Source organism: Petaurus breviceps, unplaced genomic scaffold (assembly GCF_028583685.1).
Source record: "Petaurus breviceps papuanus isolate PSGF00001 unplaced genomic scaffold, PetGlider_PUasm1.0 187, whole genome shotgun sequence".
NCBI lineage: Eukaryota > Metazoa > Chordata > Mammalia > Diprotodontia > Petauridae > Petaurus > Petaurus breviceps.
In genome coordinates, this window is record NW_027185799.1 from 12203684 (window position 1) to 12212028 (window position 8345).

Consider the following 8345-nt stretch of genomic DNA (forward strand, 5'->3'; position numbering starts at 1 on the left):
TTGCCTGGGTTACATGGATAACTAACTACATCTTTAAATATATATATACACCACTTAAATCTCATTTCTATTTTGCCTTAAGTTTTTCAGAATATTTTTCTCCCAATAGCCTTGTGGGTACAAATATTCTTATTGTCATTTTATCAATGAGGACACTGAGGCCCAGCAAGGGGGTACACTTAGACTGAGGTCACACAGCTAGTAAATGTCAGGGATGGGACTTGAACCCACATTCCCTGACTCTAGAACTAACATTCTTTCCATACACCAGATGCCCTAGGCTAATGATCATCTAACCAAGGGCAGTTTGTCCCAAGAGGGAAAGGTGGGTTCTCCCAAACTACTCACCTTCTTGGTCCTCAACAAATCACCTGACTGACGGCAGCTTCCCAAAGACAAATGGGGATCTGGTCTCTACCTCTCAATGTTTCCATTCCTGAAATGGAACTGCTTTCTCGAGCTCCAGGAGCAAGAAAGGGAGCTAAAGGTGGAAGTCTAGATCAGATATTTGGCCAGGCAGAGGCTGAACACAGCTGCCCCTCAGAGCTCCAGTATAAGTCCCTGCTCTCACATTTGTAGCTTCAGTTTCATTGTGCTGATGTTGCACAGAGAAGGATTCTGAAAACTAAAGGTCCTATTTCTATAACCAACAAACAGCTTAGCAAGCAGAGTGCTGAGCTCTTGTCCTTTTCATGAACACATTCCTGTTTACACAGAATAAGCTTTTTATACAAGACTGGGCAGCAGACTCAGTTCTTTCCTGATCTAAAAAGATTATTGAAAGGGGGTGGGGTACAGTTGATAAGGGACTGTTTAAACCCCAACCATACCATTTCTATCTGCTGGCTTCTTTCTCAGAGGACTAGAAACTATATTCCTATTCTCTGTGAGTCTCAAATAATTTATGTTCTAGGCCAAGAACTCTTTGGAACCCTGAAGACATTTCTTTACCCCATTTTCTATATACTCAAGATGAAAAGAGTTAGATTTGAAGTGAAAAATACCTGGGTTCAAATGCCAGGACTGCACCTTATAAGCTGTGTTCTTGGAGAAGTCCCTTAAACTCTATGGATCTCACTCTCCTTGTTTGCAAAACGAGAGGTCTGGACAATATGATCTCTGAGGTCTCTTCCAGTTCTAAATCCTAACATGTGAATTAGCTCATTAATGTTCTTGTATAGGAAGAACAACAGCTCACATTACTCACTCCAGCCATCATCTTCCCTTGTTCTCCAAAGTAAGACTCCATCTTTGGAACCACCTGTGGAGTCATAGGTCAGTGTTGGCTTTAGCTTGCCCAGTTCCAAGTATCCTAAAGTTTAGGAGTTTAGGTTTAAAAGTCATACTTCCTCCAGATTTCCCTATTTCTCTCAAGGGTATCACTATCCTCCCAGTCTCTTTGATCTATGACCCTAGAATTATTCTTAATTCTCTCTCCTCCTTCTCCTGCCCCATGTTGACATCTCTGCCTTCACTGTATCTGTCAAATTCATCCCCCTTCTTTCCATTTACCTGGCCATCACCCCAGGCTCGGCCCTGCACATTTCCATTACTTCTCCTCTGGACCATGGTAATACCTTCCTAATGCATCTCCTTACTGCCAGGCATCATAGTGCAGGAATAAAGACCATTGGCTCTGGAGACAGAGGAACTAAAGTTCAAATCTCAAGCTCTGCCACTTACCACTTTTGTGACCAAGACAAGTCTTTTTTGGCCTCTGTGTCTCACTTTTCTCTTATATAGAGGTAGTATAACCTCTAGTTCTAAATCTATGATCCTAAAGAGAGAAGAAAAATGGTTGTAGAGCCAGGAAATTCCATCTCAGTTGTGCCTAACTCTCAAAGATTATTCTTGGGGAAACATGTGGTGAGAGTATTCACTGCTTGATTTTCTTACTTATAGTTTTAATTTTATTTTGTTATTTTTTTTGGTATTCCACTGATGCCACATAATTCATTCTGGGTGGCTAGAGAGAGGAGAGAATTGGGGAAAAATGAGTAATGGTTGAACAGATGGTGAACTCATAGGGGTTTTAGGAACATATAGGTGGCAGTGGTTCACAATGATAAGAACAATAATAGCCAGCATTTGTATACTGATTTAAGATTTGCAAGATGTTTTACAAACATTTATCTGTATGACAACACAAGACTTGTCCAAATTAAAATGTTTGACATTATATTAATTTTTATTTAATTTAAAATAATTCATTTTTAAAAAGAAATGTATGACTTTTTTTTCCTTCAGTGTGGTTTTAAATATTAGTTCAAGCTGAGGCTAGTAATGTTAGAATTTGTTGAAGACATTTTTCTTTTTAATTTTATTCTCCAAGCTGTAACTGACATTCAAAAACAGGTGTTCTCCCCCTTCTGAAACTCTGCTTGACCATAACCATTATACTGTTGTGCATCAGGGTGTTTCTAAGGCTTTATGCCATGATGTGATGGATGAACTGTCAATGAAATTTGGTTTGATGTTTTTATGAAGTGTCAGTAGTGATTGCTGTTGTACACTTTCTACATGCTCAGTGATTGATCTTAATACACATCAAGGACTATCTTTAAGCCAGTCAGCATTTATTAAATACTTATTACATGCCAAGAACTTTGCTAAGCACTGGAAATACACCAGTAGATAGTCCCTTCCCTCAAGAAGCTTACATTCTAATGGGGGAAGATAACGTGCAAACCATAAAAGTAAGCTGAAAAGGGTGGTGGAGGGGAGGAGACAAGAGTGTCTAGCACAAGGGTATAATAGAGGAAGTCCTGAGTGTAGCCCAGAGAGGAATGAGAGGGTTTGAGGGATATCCAGTGATTGTGATAATGAATGCATTGAAAAGATTTGGAACAATGTGTGGATACTTTGAAGGAAATGTTTGGCACCACTTACCATACTTAGTAAAAAAGATGAAGTAATAACTAACTGTATTGCATATGATATGTCTGAAACAGTGGCATATTCCAGCACTTCTTAAACTGTGGGTCATAACCCCATATGGGGTTTCGAAAAATTTAGCAACAGTAAAAGGTTTCTGAACACGCAATAACCAACAATTAATTAAGATTCAAACTCGTAATGAATCTGAGGTGTTTCTGGCAGCACTTGCCTTTGTTGCATTGGGCAACTTCCCCACAGCCTTGGTTCTAAACATAAAGCATACGCACTTTGCATTGTATATGCCCTCATGCCGCACAATGCCAAGGTACACTGCCAAAATTTGAAAAGGGATAGTGAGTGGAAAAACTTTAAGAAGCCCTGAATATTCCAGCATCTCTAAAAAGACAGATGTTAGTGGGTGTTTTTACATTATAGTTATTAAATTTCTTACTGCTACTCAGAAGTTAATGAGAAATAAGAAGAGGGAGGGAAATTCCTTCTTAGAACTTAGAAGAAAATCTATCTAGCCCTTACATTCAATCCAATAAGCACTTATTATTTGAAATGCATCTAAATAGTTCAGTTTCCATATTTGACCCAGTGATCTATCTAAATCATATGCCATTTTTGGGATTAAAAGTCTTATATTTTTATTTTTTTTTAATTTGTGTGGGTCTTTTTTCTGATAAAGATCTCTTTCTCAGATATAAGGGAATTGAGTCAAATTTATAAGAATAAGAACCATTTCCCAATTGATAAATGGTCAAAGGATATGAATAGGCAGTTTTCAGAGGAAGATATCCAAGCAATCAATACTCATATCAAAAAATGCTTTAAATCAATAATAATTAAAGAAAGACAGACTAAAACAACTCTGAGGTATCACCTCAGACATATCAGATTGGCAAACTTGATAAAAATGGAAAACAACCAAAGTTAGAGGGCTGTAAGTTATTGGTTTTTTTAAATGCTGGTGAAGCTGTGAACTTGTCCCATCACTGTAGAAAGCATTTTAAGGCTATGCTGTTAGTTCACCAAAACTTTCATAGTTTTGAAACTCAGGAAAATATCAGGAAAACTGTCCTGATATTTTATAACCAGAGGGAAAAATAGAGGTTGAAAGAATCCACCTATTACCTCCTGAAAAAGATCCCAAAAAGAAAATGCCCAGGTTCCAGAATTCCCAGATCAAGGAGAAAATATTACAAGCATCCAGGAAGAAACAATTTGAATATTGTAGAAACACAATATTCAGGATAACTCAGGACCTGGCAGCTTCTACACTGAGGGATCAAAGGGCTTTGAATATGATATTCCAGAAGGCAAAGGAGCTGGGATTAAAACCAAGAATCACCTACCCAGCAAAACTGAGTATCATGTTTCAGGGGAAAATATGGTCGTTCAGTGGAATAGAGGACTTTCAAGCATTCTTGATGAAAAAACCAGAGTGGAATAGAAAATTTGACATTCATATACAAGAAGCAAGAGAAGCATGAGAAGGTAAGCAGGGAAAAGAAATTATAAGGAACTTACCAAAGTTGAACTAGTGATATTCCTACATGGAAAAATGATCATTGTAACTTATGAAACTTTTCTCAGTATGAGAATAGTTGAAGGGAATAGAAATGTGTGTGTGTGTGTATATGTATACATACATATATATGTCTATATAGGAGGGTATATGGGCAAATGAATACATATGTGAGTGTGTGTATATATCTCTACAGGTATACATAGACAGAGGGTACAGGACCAATTGAATATGAAGGGATGACACTTAAAAGGTGAAATTAAGAGGTGAGAGAGGGATATAATGAGAGGAGATGGGGAGAGACAGAATGAGGTAAATTATCTCATATAGAAGAGGCAAGGGAAAATTGTTACAATGGAGGGGAAGAGCAGAAAGGCAAAAGGGAATGAGTCAACCTTATTCTCATTGAATTTGGCTTAGGGAGGGAATGACACACACACTAAATAGGGTATCTCACCCTACAGGAGAATAGAGGGGAAGGGGAAGAGATGGGGGATAACGGAAGGGAGGGCAGGCTGGGGGGTGGAGGGAAGTTAAGTTAGAAGCACCCACTTTTGAAAAGGGACAGGATCAAAGTAGAGAATAGCACAAGTGGGGGGTGGCATAGGATGGAGGGAAATATAGTCAGTCTTTCACAAATATGTCCAGTATGGAAATGTTTTGCATAGCTACACTTGTACAACCTATATTAAATTGCTTATCTTCCCAGTGAGTGTGGATGATGAGGGAGGAAGGGTAAGAATCTGAAATACAAAGTTTTAAAATCAAGAGTTTAAATATATATACATATTATTATTATTATTATTTTACATGTAACTGGGAAATGAGATATACAGGCACTGGGGCATAGAGATCCACTGTGCTCTACTGAAAAGTCGGAGAGGGATGAATGAGGATATGGGAGAGAGCAGATTGAGGGAGGGGATATTCAGTGGGATCACTGTTTTGGGGTGGTGGGTAGGAAAAAATGAGGAGAAAATTTGCAACTCAAAATCTTGTGGAAATGAATGATGTAAACTAAAAAATAAAAAAGAGGAAAATTTTAAAAAGATTTATCTAAAAAAATAAATTAATTAAATAAAACCACATAATTTGTACCTGGAGCATTGTAAGCATTGTATAAAACTCTGTTTTTTTTCTGTAAACAAGTACTTAGATCTACTTCGGAAAGCAAAGCTTTGACGTTTGCCCATTGTACCTGTTAGCTCAAAGGCTGAATTTTATTTGAGATACATTTAAATAAACTCTTGAATTAAAAAAAAAACTATTGAATTTTAAAAATGTCAACTTCATTTTAGTAAATACTACCCTCCCAATCCAACTTTTAAAAGGATGCTTATATGGAGTTAAAAAAAATCTGGAAAGACATAGATGAACTGATGCTGAGTGAAGTGAGCAGAACCAAGAGAACATTGGACACAATAATAGCAACATTGTGCCTTAATCAACTATGATAGACTTTGCTTTTCTCAGCATTACAATGATCTAAAACAATTCCCAAAGACTCATGATGGAAAATTTTATCCATATCTAGAGAAAGAACCATGGAGTTCCATGGTTCCATGGATGGAACCATATCAAATATGGATTTGATACCAAAGATAAATAAGGAGAGGGCAAAATATTGGTAGATATAGGGACTTCGATCCCTTTGAGGTATACACTTAGTAGTAACATTTCTTGGTCAGAGGGTAGAAGTGAAGTGACTTTTCTTAAGGGTCTACTTAAGCTTTAATACATTTTTGTTAATTGTTAGATGTTCTTGCATAATTCTAAATTGTTTCCCACTAGTTGAATCAATTTACAACTCCACTAACAATATTAGCATACCTTTCTGTCTACAGTGTCAACGACATTGACTCTTCCTGACTTTTGTCTTTCATATTTTTCATTTTTCAAATGTATTCCTGTGGGGAGACTGGCGGGGGACAGAATAAGAGCCTAATTACCCTGGTGTCACTGGGTCCAGATGCTCTACAGTCTCGGGTACTGAAATAACTAGCAGAAATAGTGATGTTTGAAAGGTTAGTGAAAATAGTAAAGGCACCACCCGCCTGAGGAAGAATGTGCTGCTTTCCCAAAAAGGGGAAAAAATGGAATCTGCATAGTGCACTTGTGGACCTGTGAGCTTAAACTTTGACACTTGACAAAATCCTAGAGTTTATTAATAAGGAGATAGTTAGTAGACATTTGATAAAGCAATAATGGTCACAAAGAAGTATTTTCACTTCATCAAGAATGGATTGTATCGGGTTTTGGGCCGGGGCCGGAGGAGGAGGTGGCCTGCGGAGACAGCGGGTGTCGGGTCACTGGACAGCAGGGAAGCCGGCCCTTTGGTGTGAGGCCGATCAGGCGACCGACCGCTCCCATGACGTTCAAGCGGAGCCTCGGCGACCGATTTTACAGCACCTGGTGCTGCGGCTGCTACCATGTGCGCACGGGGACCATCATCCTGGGGACCTGGCACATGGTGGTGAATCTGCTGCTGGGAATCCTGCTGACCGTGGAGGTGACTCACCCCAATACAGTGGATTCAGTCAATCTCCAGTATGAAGTCATCGATAATTACTATTCTTCAGAAAGGATGGCCGAAAATGCCTGCGTGCTGTTTGCCTTCTCGATGCTCAAGTTCACCATCAGTGCCATGATGGTCTACAGAGCTGCCACCCATCGCGTGGGCTAGCTGATTCCCTTCCTCTGCTACCGTCTCTTTGACTTTGTCCTCAGCTGCCTCGTCGCCATCAGCTCCCTCACTTATTTGCCAAAAATCAAAGATGATCTGGATAAGCTTCCCGCTTTCCCCTTACAAGGACTACCTGCTTGCGCTGGACTCCAGCTGCTTCCTCTTTCTGATCCTCGTCTTTTTCACCCTGTTCATCATTTTTAAGGCTTATCTCATAAATGTGTCTGGAATTGCTACAAGTACATCAGCAACAGAAACCTGCCTGAGATTGCAGTGTACCCGGCCTTCGAGGCTCCCCCGCGGCATATCCTGCCCAAGTATGAAATGGCCTGAAAAGGACCCACCCCCTCCTGATATCCCTGCCTGACGGGAGCAGCAAGACTTGTTAACAAACACTACACCAGCCTTTGGAGTGTTTTTGTTTTCTAAAATGCTGATCTAGGAACCACACCTGCAGCCTCTATACACTAAGGCATTTTTTCTAATTGCTTGAATCTTTGTTATTTTAAGAGCATTATGAGACATTTTTGGAGGGGGGGGGTCATTTGTAGACTTTTTGTTTTGTTGTGGTTGGATTTTTGGTTAAAGTACATTGATTGCATTGAATAACTCTGGAAGCCAATGTGGGCCAGGCCAGAGCCCACCCAGCACTGGGGAGGGGTCTCTGGGCATCCTCTTTGCCCTTGTGTTCTCTTGGAGCTTGGCTTGGCTTGGGCACCACCTGCCTGGAGACGTTTTCTGGAAGGCAGAGGTTCACTTCCAAGGAGCCAGAAGCTGGTCCTGGTTGGAGGCCCCGGGCTCTCTCTGTGGATGCCTAGAGTGCCCACAGCCAAGCCAGGGCTGGGCCCACAGGGGCTTCATGTCTCTGATTTATATGTACTTCTGTCTTTCTTTCTCTGACAAGATGCATTAATAAACCTTAAAAAAAAAAAAGAATGGATTGTACCAAATAGAGTTACCTGGTTAATAAAGGGAAGATTGTATACAAAATTTACCTTATAAGTCTACAGGTAAGTTAATGGGAAGGCTATACAAATTAATAGGAAGTAATTTTAAAATGGAGACAGCAATCACACCTGGAGATTGGGGGGGGAGGGGGAGGCACCAGTAAAGACCTCCTGTAGCTTGGTGGCTCCAGTTGTTTGTCACTAATGGCCTGCTGGACATATCCACCTGAATAGTCCATAGGTATCTCAAATTGAACATACCTAAATAGAACTCGTTATCCTCCACAAAACCATCCCTCTTCTGAAC

General features: G+C 39.8%; 1 pseudogene; it reads left to right on the plus strand.

Annotated features, from left to right (window-relative positions):
• The first annotated feature begins 6671 nt into the window (after nucleotides 1-6671).
• On the plus strand, nucleotides 6672-7473 carry LOC138163104 (lysosomal-associated transmembrane protein 4A-like; annotated as a pseudogene).
• The last annotated feature ends 872 nt before the right edge of the window (nucleotides 7474-8345 follow it).